Genomic DNA, 12,592 nt, shown 5'->3' on the forward strand with positions numbered 1-12,592 from the left:
AGAATTGTTACTGAGTGCCAGAGAATTGTTACTTAGGGCCACAGAAACTTTACTTAGGGCCACAGAATTGTTACTCGCACAGACACAGAATTGTTACTCGCACAGACACAGAATTGTTACTGAAGGCCACAGAACTGTTACTTAGGGCCACAGAATTGTTACTCGCACAGACACAGAATTGTTACTCGCACAGACACAGAACTGTTACTGAGGGCCACAGAACTGTTACTTAGGGCCACAGAATTGTTACTCGCACAGACACAGAATTGTTACTCAGGGCCACAGAACTGTTACTTAGGGACAAAGAAACGCTAGTTAGGGCCACAGAATTCATACTCAGGGACAGACAGAATTGTTACGGAGTGCCAGAGAATTGTTACTCTGGGCCACAGAAACTTTACTTAGGGCCACAGAATTTTTACTCAGGGACAGACAGAATTGTTACTGAGTGCCAGAGAATTGTTACTCAGGGACAGACAGAATTGTTACGGAGTGCCAGAGAATTGTTACTCAGGGCCACAGAAACTTTACTTAGGGCCACAGAATTTTTACTCAGGGACAGACAGAATTGTTACTGAGTGCCAGAGAATTGTTACTCAGGGACAGACAGAATTGTTACGGAGTGCCAGAGAATTGTTACTCAGGGACAGACAGAATTGTTACTGAGTGCCAGAGAATTGTTGCTTAGGGCCACAGAAACTTTAATTAGGGCCACAGAATTTTTACTCAGGGACAGACAGAATTGTTACTGAGTGCCAGAGAATTGTTACTCAGGGACAGACAGAATTGTTACAGAGTGCCAGAGAATTGTTACTCAGGGCCACAGAAACTTTACTTAGGGCCACAGAATTTTTACTCAGGGACAGACAGAATTGTTACTGAGTGCCAGAGAATTGTTACTCAGGGACAGACAGAATTGTTACGGAGTGCCAGAGAATTGTTACTCAAGGCCACAGAAACTTTACTTAGGGCCACAGAATTTTTACTCAGGGACAGACAGAATTGTTACTGAGTGCCAGAGAATTGTTACTCAGGGACAGACAGAATTGTTACTGAGTGCCAGATAATTGTTACTCAGGGCCCCAGAAACTTTACTTAGGGCCACAGAATTTTTACTCAGGGACAGACAGAATTGTTACTGAGTGCCAGAGAATTGTTACTCGGACAGACAGAATTGTTACTGAGTGCCAGAGAATTGTTACTTAGGGCCACAGAAACTTTACTTAGGGCCACAGAATTGTTACTCGCACAGACACAGAATTGTTACTCACACAGACACAGAATTGTTACTGAAGGCCACAGAACTGTTACTTAGGGCCACAGAATTGTTACTCGCACAGACACAGAATTGTTACTCGCACAGACACAGAACTGTTACTGAGGGCCACAGAACTGTTACTTAGGGCCACAGAATTGTTACTCGCACAGACACAGAATTGTTACTCAGGGCAACAGAACTGTTACTTAGGGACAAAGAAACGCTAGTTAGGGCCACAGAATTCATACTCAGGGACAGACAGAATTGTTACGGAGTGCCAGAGAATTGTTACTCAGGGCCACAGAAACTTTACTTAGGGCCACAGAATGTTTACTCAGGGACAGACAGAATTGTTACTGAGTGCCAGAGAATTGTTACTCAGGGACAGACAGAATTGTTATGGAGTGCCAGAGAATTGTTACTCAGGGCCACAGAAACTTTACTTAGGGCCACAGAATTTTTACTCAGGGACAGACAGAATTGTTACTGAGTGCCAGAGAATTGTTACTCAGGGACAGACAGAATTGTTACTGAGTGCCAGAGAATTGTTACTTAGGGCCACAGAAACTTTACTTAGGGCCACAGAATTGTTACTCGCACAGACACAGAATTGTTACTCGCACAGACACAGAACTGTTACTGAGGGCCACAGAAACTTTACTTAGGGCCACAGAATTGTTACTCGCACAGACACAGAATTGTTACTCGCACAGACACAGAACTGTTACTGAGGGCCACAGAACTGTTACTTAGGGCCACAGAATTGTTACTCGCACAGACACAGAATTGTTACTCAGGGCCACAGAACTGTTACTTAGGGACAAAGAAACGCTAGTTAGGGCCACAGAATTCATACTCAGGGACAGACAGAATTGTTACGGAGTGCCAGAGAATTGTTACTCAGGGCCACAGAAACTTTACTTAGGGCCACAGAATTTTTACTCAGGGACAGACAGAATTGTTACTGAGTGCCAGAGAATTGTTACTCAGGGACAGACAGAATTGTTACGGAGTGCCAGAGAATTGTTACTCAGGGACAGACAGAATTGTTACTGAGTGCCAGAGAATTGTTACTTAGGGCCACAGAAACTTTAATTAGGGCCACAGAATTTTTACTCAGGGACAGACAGAATTGTTACTGAGTGCCAGAGAATTGTTACTCAGGGACAGACAGAATTGTTACGGAGTGCCAGAGAATTGTTACTCAGGGCCACAGAAACTTTACTTAGGGCCACAGAATTTTTACTCAGGGACAGACAGAATTGTTACTGAGTGCCAGAGAATTGTTACTCAGGGACAGACAGAATTGTTACGGAGTGCCAGAGAATTGTTACTCACGGCCACAGAAACTTTACTTAGGGCCACAGAATTTTTACTCAGGGACAGACAGAATTGTTACTGAGTGCCAGAGAATTGTTACTCAGGGACAGACAGAATTGTTACTGAGTGCCAGATAATTGTTACTTAGGGCCACAGAAACGTTATTAGGGCCACAGAATTGTTACTCAGGGACAGACAGAATTGTTACTGAGTGCCAGAGAATTGTTACTTAGGGCCACAGAAACTTTAGTTAGGGCCACAGAATTGTTACTCAGGGACAGACACAGAATTGTTACTGAGGGCCACAGAACTGTTACTTAGGGCCACAGAATTGTTACTCGCACAGACACAGAATTGTTACTGAGGACCACAGAACTGTTACTTAGGGCCACAGAATTGTTACTCGCACAGACACAGAATTGTTACACAGGGACACAGAACTGTTACTGAGGGCCACAGAACCGTTACTTAGGGCCACAGAATTGTTACTCGCACAGACACAGAATTGTTACTCAGGGACACAGAATTGTTACTCAGGGACACATAATCGTTTAATTAAAGAGTATGTCAGACAACATGCAGAGGAGTGGCAGAGGAGGCAATGTTTTAGGAGCGAGCAGACGTGGCAGCAGAGGAAGGGGTCGAGGCAGCACTATTCGCAGCCAGAGGCCAGTGCTCCCGGTGTCATCCAGCGGTCGTGTCTCCACCGACAACCCTGCCGTCATCGATTGGTTGGCTCGGTCGTCTTCCTCTTCCCAGGTCACCTCTGACACCTACAGCCAACGGTCGGTGGGTACGTCAGACACAACCGTTAGTTGGCATGGCCCGGGACCAAGCCCACTGAAATCACGTGTCCTCTACCTGCCCCTGTCCTTTGGTGTTCCCTCACCAAGCGAAGTATCGCATGCTGTGGGCTCAGCCCCACTGTACAGTGAGGAAGAGCTAACAGAGGGCGGTCAGGAACGGGGGGAGACATCCGCCTTTTCAGCAGCTAGGCGAAGAAGTAGTGGCGAGGAGAGTGGCCCGGTAGCCGGTCTAGAGACAGGTCTGTCTCCTGACCCAGACGCAGCCGAGGGGGCTAGTAGTGAGGCGGAGACCCTACTTGATGATGAGGAGGTTGATCGCACTTGGCAGCCTCGTCGTCATCAGGCAATTTCTTCCGCATCATCAGGAGAAGAGGGTGGCAGCTTGGCAGTGAGCGAAACAGTCGGTGGGTTGCCCAGGAGACAGCAGCAGGGTCGCAGCAGTGTCAGTGGAAGCAGTGTCAGTGGAGCCAAACGGCCACGGAGTAGAGCACCAGCTCCACTGCAGCCTACCACCACGGCCAGTAGTGGTGCCGGTGTGCACGGAGGAAGCAGCAGTCAGCCAGTGAGGAGTATCGGGGGCAAAGTTTCCTACTCGGCGGTGTGGCAATTTTTCGTCAAGCCGCCCGAGGAAGTAAACGTAGCCGTATGTCGACTATGTGGCCAGAAAGTCAAGCGTGGCCAGGGGGCCCATGTTGGGACTATTTGGGCCATGTTGGGACAATGGGAGACCTCCCATTGCTGCTGTCTCCATCGCCACACTCTGCCATGTGCCACTTTCAGGTCTCCTCACACACTGCTGGTGTGTTGAATTTTTTGACATAGGGTGCTGGCAGATTACGGGCCTCCCATAGCTGCTGCCAGGCCCCTAATCTGCCATAGGCCCCTATATACCGCCTCCTCATGCTGCTGCCAGGTCCAGAGTCTCTCATGGGTCCCTGTACGGCCTCCCATTGCTGCTGTCTCCATCGCCACACTCTGCCATGTGCCACTTTCAGGTCTCCTCACACTGCTGGTGTGTAGAATTTTTTGACATAGGGTGCTGGCAGATTACGGGCCTCCCATAGCTGCTGCCAGGCCCCTAATCTGCCATAGGCCCCTATATACCGCCTCCTCATGCTGCTGCCAAGTCCAGAGTCTGTCATGGGTCCCTGTACGGCCTCCCATTGCTGCTGTCTCCATCGCCACACTCTGCCATGTGCCACTTTCAGGTCTCCTCACACACTGCTGGTGTGTTGAATTTTTTGACATAGGGTGCTGGCAGATTACGGGCCTCCCATAGCTGCTGCCAGGCCCCTAATCTGCCATGGGACCCTATATACCACCTCCTCATGCTGCTGCCAGGTCCACAGTGTCTCATGCCATGTGCCACTTTCAGGTCTCCTCACACTGCTGGTGTGTTGAATTTTTTGACATAGGGTGCTGGCAGATTATGGGCCTCCTATAGCTGCTGCCAGGCCCCTAATCTGCCATAGGCCCCTATATACCGCCTCCTCATGCTGCTGCCAGGTCCAGAGTCTCTCATGGGTCCCTGTACGGCCTCCCATTGCTGCTGTCTCCATCGCCACACTCTGCCATGTGCCACTTTCAGGTCTCCTCACACTGCTGGTGTGTAGAATTTTTTGACATAGGGTGCTGGCAGATTACGGGCCTCCTATAGCTGCTGCCAGGCCCCAAATCTGCCATAGGCCCCTATATACCGCCTCCTCATGCTGCTGCCAGGTCCAGAGTCTGTCATGGGTCCCTGTACGGCCTCCCATTGCTGCTGTCTCCATCGCCACACTCTGCCATGTGCCACTTTCAGGTCTCCTCACACTGCTGGTGTGTAGAATTTTTTGACATAGGGTGCTGGCAGATTACGGGCCTCCCATAGCTGCTGCCAGGCCCCTAATCTGCCATAGGCCCCTATATACCGCCTCCTCATGCTGCTGCCAGGTCCAGAGTCTCTCATGGTTCCCTGTACGGCCTCCCATTGCTGCTGTCTCCATCGCCACACTCTGCCATGTGCCACTTTCAGGTCTCCTCACACTGCTGGTGTGTAGAATTTTTTGACATAGGGTGCTGGCAGATTACGGGCCTCCTATAGCTGCTGCCAGGCCCCTAATCTGCCATAGGCCCCTATATACCGCCTCCTCATGCTGCTGCCAGGTCCAGAGTCTCTCATGGGTCCCTTTACGGCCTCCCATTGCTGCTGTCTCCATCGCCACACTCTGCCATGTGCCACTTTCAGGTCTCCTCACACTGCTGGTGTGTAGAATTTTTTGACATAGGGTGCTGGCAGATTACGGGCCTCCCATTGCTGCTGCCAGGCCCCTAATCTGCCATGGGCCCCTATACCGCCTCCTCATGCTGCTGCCAAGTCCAGAGTGTGTCATGGGTCCCTGTACGGCCTCCCATTGCTGCTGTCTCCATCGCCACACTCTGCCATGTGCCACTTTCAGGTCTCCTCACACACTGCTGGTGTGTTGAATTTTTTGACATAGGGTGCTGGCAGATTACGGGCCTCCCATAGCTGCTGCCAGGCCCCTAATCTGCCATAGGCCCCTATATACCGCCTCCTCATGCTGCTGCCAGGTCCAGAGTCTCTCATGGGTCCCTGTACGGCCTCCCATTGCTGCTGTCTCCATCGCCACACTCTGCCATGTGCCACTTTCAGGTCTCCTCACACACTGCTGGTGTGTAGAATTTTTTGACATAGGGTGCTGGCAGATTACGGGCCTCCCATAGCTGCTGCCAGGCCCCTAATCTGCCATAGGCCCCTATATACCACCTCCTCATGCTGCTGCCAGGTCCAGAGTCTCTCATGGGTCCCTGTACGGCCTCCCATTGCTGCTGTCTCCATCGCCACACTCTGCCATGTGCCACTTTCAGGTCTCCTCACACACTGCTGGTGTGTAGAATTTTTTGACATAGGGTGCTGGCAGATTACGGGCCTCCCATAGCTGCTGCCAGGCCCCTAATCTGCCATAGGCCCCTATATACCGCCTCCTCATGCTGCTGCCAGGTCCAGAGTCTCTCATGGTTCCCTGTACGGCCTCCCATTGCTGCTGTCTCCATCGCCACACTCTGCCATGTGCCACTTTCAGGTCTCCTCACACACTGCTGGTGTGTAGAATTTTTTGACATAGGGTGTTGGCAGATTACGGGCCTCCCATTGCTGCTGCCAGGCCCCTAATCTGCCATGGGCCCCTATATACCGCCTCCTCATGCTGCTGCCAGGTCCAGAGTCTCTCATGGGTCCCTGTACGGCCTCCCATTGCTGCTGTCTCCATCGCCACACTCTGCCATGTGCCACTTTCAGGTCTCCTCACACACTGCTGGTGTGTAGAATTTTTTGACATAGGGTGCTGGCAGATTACGGGCCTCCTATAGCTGCTGCCAGGCCCCAAATCTGCCATAGGCCCCTATATACCGCCTCCTCATGCTGCTGCCAGGTCCAGAGTCTGTCATGGGTCCCTGTACGGCCTCCCATTGCTGCTGTCTCCATCGCCACACTCTGCCATGTGCCACTTTCAGGTCTCCTCACACTGCTGGTGTGTAGAATTTTTTGACATAGGGTGCTGGCAGATTACGGGCCTCCCATAGCTGCTGCCAGGCCCCTAATCTGCCATAGGCCCCTATATACCGCCTCCTCATGCTGCTGCCAGGTCCAGAGTCTCTCATGGGTCCCTGTACGGCCTCCCATTGCTGCTGTCTCCATCGCCACACTCTGCCATGTGCCACTTTCAGGTCTCCTCACACTGCTGGTGTGTAGAATTTTTTGACATAGGGTGCTGGCAGATTACGGGCCTCCTATAGCTGCTGCCAGGCCCCTAATCTGCCATAGGCCCCTATATACCGCCTCCTCATGCTGCTGCCAGGTCCAGAGTCTCTCATGGGTCCCTTTACGGCCTCCCATTGCTGCTGTCTCCATCGCCACACTCTGCCATGTGCCACTTTCAGGTCTCCTCACACTGCTGGTGTGTAGAATTTTTTGACATAGGGTGCTGGCAGATTACGGGCCTCCCATTGCTGCTGCCAGGCCCCTAATCTGCCATGGGCCCCTATACCGCCTCCTCATGCTGCTGCCAAGTCCAGAGTGTGTCATGGGTCCCTGTACGGCCTCCCATTGCTGCTGTCTCCATCGCCACACTCTGCCATGTGCCACTTTCAGGTCTCCTCACACACTGCTGGTGTGTTGAATTTTTTGACATAGGGTGCTGGCAGATTACGGGCCTCCCATAGCTGCTGCCAGGCCCCTAATCTGCCATAGGCCCCTATATACCGCCTCCTCATGCTGCTGCCAGGTCCAGAGTCTCTCATGGGTCCCTGTACGGCCTCCCATTGCTGCTGTCTCCATCGCCACACTCTGCCATGTGCCACTTTCAGGTCTCCTCACACACTGCTGGTGTGTAGAATTTTTTGACATAGGGTGCTGGCAGATTACGGGCCTCCCATAGCTGCTGCCAGGCCCCTAATCTGCCATAGGCCCCTATATACCGCCTCCTCATGCTGCTGCCAGGTCCAGAGTCTCTCATGGGTCCCTGTACGGCCTCCCATTGCTGCTGTCTCCATCGCCACACTCTGCCATGTGCCACTTTCAGGTCTCCTCACACACTGCTGGTGTGTAGAATTTTTTGACATAGGGTGCTGGCAGATTACGGGCCTCCCATAGCTGCTGCCAGGCCCCTAATCTGCCATAGGCCCCTATATACCGCCTCCTCATGCTGCTGCCAGGTCCAGAGTCTCTCATGGTTCCCTGTACGGCCTCCCATTGCTGCTGTCTCCATCGCCACACTCTGCCATGTGCCACTTTCAGGTCTCCTCACACACTGCTGGTGTGTAGAATTTTTTGACATAGGGTGTTGGCAGATTACGGGCCTCCCATTGCTGCTGCCAGGCCCCTAATCTGCCATGGGCCCCTATATACCGCCTCCTCATGCTGCTGCCAGGTCCAGAGTCTCTCATGGGTCCCTGTACGGCCTCCCATTGCTGCTGTCTCCATCGCCACACTCTGCCATGTGCCACTTTCAGGTCTCCTCACACACTGCTGGTGTGTAGAATTTTTTGACATAGGGTGCTGGCAGATTACGGGCCTCCTATAGCTGCTGCCAGGCCCCTAATCTGCCATAGGCCCCTATATACCGCCTCCTCATGCTGCTGCCAGGTCCAGAGTCTGTCATGGGTCCCTGTACGGCCTCCCATTGCTGCTGTCTCCATCGCCACACTCTGCCATGTGCCACTTTCAGGTCTCCTCACACTGCTGGTGTGTAGAATTTTTTGACATAGGGTGCTGGCAGATTACGGGCCTCCCATAGCTGCTGCCAGGCCCCTAATCTGCCATAGGCCCCTATATACCGCCTCCTCATGCTGCTGCCAGGTCCAGAGTCTCTCATGGGTCCCTGTACGGCCTCCCATTGCTGCTGTCTCCATCGCCACACTCTGCCATGTGCCACTTTCAGGTCTCCTCACACTGCTGGTGTGTAGAATTTTTTGACATAGGGTGCTGGCAGATTACGGGCCTCCTATAGCTGCTGCCAGGCCCCTAATCTGCCATAGGCCCCTATATACCGCCTCCTCATGCTGCTGCCAGGTCCAGAGTCTCTCATGGGTCCCTTTACGGCCTCCCATTGCTGCTGTCTCCATCGCCACACTCTGCCATGTGCCACTTTCAGGTCTCCTCACACTGCTGGTGTGTAGAATTTTTTGACATAGGGTGCTGGCAGATTACGGGCCTCCCATTGCTGCTGCCAGGCCCCTAATCTGCCATGGGCCCCTATACCGCCTCCTCATGCTGCTGCCAAGTCCAGAGTGTGTCATGGGTCCCTGTACGGCCTCCCATTGCTGCTGTCTCCATCGCCACACTCTGCCATGTGCCACTTTCAGGTCTCCTCACACACTGCTGGTGTGTTGAATTTTTTGACATAGGGTGCTGGCAGATTACGGGCCTCCCATAGCTGCTGCCAGGCCCCTAATCTGCCATAGGCCCCTATATACCGCCTCCTCATGCTGCTGCCAGGTCCAGAGTCTCTCATGGGTCCCTGTACGGCCTCCCATTGCTGCTGTCTCCATCGCCACACTCTGCCATGTGCCACTTTCAGGTCTCCTCACACACTGCTGGTGTGTAGAATTTTTTGACATAGGGTGCTGGCAGATTACGGGCCTCCCATAGCTGCTGCCAGGCCCCTAATCTGCCATAGGCCCCTATATACCGCCTCCTCATGCTGCTGCCAGGTCCAGAGTCTCTCATGGATCCCTGTACGGCCTCCCATTACTGCTGTCTCCATCGCCACACTCTGCCATGTGCCACTTTCAGGTCTCCTCACACACTGCTGGTGTGTAGAATTTTTTGACATAGGGTGTTGGCAGATTACGGGCCTCCCATTGCTGCTGCCAGGCCCCTAATCTGCCATGGGCCCCTATATACCGCCTCCTCATGCTGCTGCCAGGTCCAGAGTCTCTCATGGGTCCCTGTACGGCCTCCCATTGCTGCTGTCTCCATCGCCACACTCTGCCATGTGCCACTTTCAGGTCTCCTCACACACTGCTGGTGTGTAGAATTTTTTGACATAGGGTGCTGGCAGATTACGGGCCTCCTATAGCTGCTGCCAGGCCCCTAATCTGCCATAGGCCCCTATATACCGCCTCCTCATGCTGCTGCCAGGTCCAGAGTCTCTCATGGGTCCCTGTACGGCCTCCCATTGCTGCTGTCTCCATCGCCACACTCTGCCATGTGCCACTTTCAGGTCTCCTCACACTGCTGGTGTGTAGAATTTTTTGACATAGGGTGCTGGCAGATTACGGGCCTCCCATAGCTGCTGCCAGGCCCCTAATCTGCCATGGGCCCCTATATACCGCCTCCTCATGCTGCTGCCAGGTCCACAGTGTCTCATGCCATGTGCCACTTTCAGGTCTCCTCACACTGCTGGTGTGTTGAATTTTTTGACATAGGGTGCTGGCAGATTATGGGCCTCCTATAGCTGCTGCCAGGCCCCTAATCTGCCATAGGCCCCTATATACCGCCTCCTCATGCTGCTGCCAGGTCCAGAGTCTCTCATGGGTCCCTGTACGGCCTCCCATTGCTGCTGTCTCCATCGCCACACTCTGCCATGTGCCACTTTCAGGTCTCCTCACACACTGCTGGTGTGTAGAATTTTTTGACATAGGGTGCTGGCAGATTACGGGCCTCCCATAGCTGCTGCCAGGCCCCTAATCTGCCATAGGCCCCTATATACCGCCTCCTCATGCTGCTGCCAGGTCCAGAGTCTCTCATGGTTCCCTGTACGGCCTCCCATTGCTGCTGTCTCCATCGCCACACTCTGCCATGTGCCACTTTCAGGTCTCCTCACACACTGCTGGTGTGTAGAATTTTTTGACATAGGGTGCTGGCAGATTACGGGCCTCCCATAGCTGCTGCCAGGCCCCTAATCTGCCATAGGCCCCTATATACCGCCTCCTCATGCTGCTGCCAGGTCCAGAGTCTCTCATGGGTCCCTGTACGGCCTCCCATTGCTGCTGTCTCCATCGCCACACTCTGCCATGTGCCACTTTCAGGTCTCCTCACACACTGCTGGTGTGTAGAATTTTTTGACATAAGGTGCTGGCAGATTACGGGCCTCCCATAGCTGCTGCCAGGCCCCTAATCTGCCATAGGCCCCTATATACCGCCTCCTCATGCTGCTGCCAGGTCCAGAGTCTCTCATGGTTCCCTGTACGGCCTCCCATTGCTGCTGTCTCCATCGCCACACTCTGCCATGTGCCACTTTCAGGTCTCCTCACACACTGCTGGTGTGTAGAATTTTTTGACATAGGGTGCTGGCAGATTACGGGCCTCCCATAGCTGCTGCCAGGCCCCTAATCTGCCATAGGCCCCTATATACCGCCTCCTCATGCTGCTGCCAGGTCCAGAGTCTCTCATGGGTCCCTGTACGGCCTCCCATTGCTGCTGTCTCCATCGCCACACTCTGCCATGTGCCACTTTCAGGTCTCCTCACACACTGCTGGTGTGTAAAATTTTTTGACATAAGGTGCTGGCAGATTACGGGCCTCCCATAGCTGCTGCCAGGCCCCTAATCTGCCATAGGCCCCTATATACCGCCTCCTCATGCTGCTGCCAGGTCCAGAGTCTCTCATGGTTCCCTGTACGGCCTCCCATTGCTGCTGTCTCCATCGCCACACTCTGCCATGTGCCACTTTCAGGTCTCCTCACACACTGCTGGTGTGTAGAATTTTTTGACATAGGGTGTTGGCAGATTACGGGCCTCCCATTGCTGCTGCCAGGCCCCTAATCTGCCATGGGCCCCTATATACCGCCTCCTCATGCTGCTGCCAGGTCCAGAGTCTCTCATGGGTCCCTGTACGGCCTCCCATTGCTGCTGTCTCCATCGCCACACTCTGCCATGTGCCACTTTCAGGTCTCCTCACACACTGCTGGTGTGTAGAATTTTTTGACATAGGGTGCTGGCAGATTACGGGCCTTCTATAGCTGCTGCCAGGCCCCTAATCTGCCATAGGCCCCTATATACCGCCTCCTCATGCTGCTGCCAGGTCCAGAGTCTGTCATGGGTCCCTGTACGGCCTCCCATTGCTGCTGTCTCCATCGCCACACTCTGCCATGTGCCACTTTCAGGTCTCCTCACACTGCTGGTGTGTAGAATTTTTTGACATAGGGTGCTGGCAGATTACGGGCCTCCCATAGCTGCTGCCAGGCCCCTAATCTGCCATAGGCCCCTATATACCGCCTCCTCATGCTGCTGCCAGGTCCAGAGTCTCTCATGGGTCCCTGTACGGCCTCCCATTGCTGCTGTCTCCATCGCCACACTCTGCCATGTGCCACTTTCAGGTCTCCTCACACTGCTGGTGTGTAGAATTTTTTGACATAGGGTGCTGGCAGATTACGGGCCTCCCATAGCTGCTGCCAGGCCCCTAATCTGCCATAGGCCCCTATATACCGCCTCCTCATGCTGCTGCCAGGTCCAGAGTTGGTCATGGGTCCCTGTACGGCCTCCCATTGCTGCTGTCTCCATCGCCACACTCTGCCATGTGCCACTTTCAGGTCTCCTCACACTGCTGGTGTGTAGAATTTTTTGACATAGGGTGCTGGCAGATTACGGGCCTCCCATAGCTGCTGCCAGGCCCCTAATCTGCCATAGGCCCCTATATACCGCCTCCTCATGCTGCTGCCAGGTCCAGAGTCTCTCATGGGTCCCTGTACGGCCTCCCATTGCTGCTG

At 53.5% G+C, this 12,592-nt stretch overlaps 1 protein-coding gene across 1 annotated transcript in view; it reads left to right on the forward strand.

Moving 5' to 3' along the window:
• The window catches only part of LOC149453628 (3',5'-cyclic-AMP phosphodiesterase 4D-like), a 511,850-nt gene that overhangs the window by 177,729 nt on the left and 321,529 nt on the right, over window positions 1-12,592 (forward strand). The gene's annotated exons all lie outside the window — the stretch shown is intronic.

Source organism: Staurois parvus, unplaced genomic scaffold, assembly GCF_062004578.1.
Source record: "Staurois parvus isolate SC_StPar_1 unplaced genomic scaffold, SC_StPar_1.0 ptg000445l, whole genome shotgun sequence".
Taxonomy (NCBI): Eukaryota; Metazoa; Chordata; class Amphibia; order Anura; family Ranidae; genus Staurois; species Staurois parvus.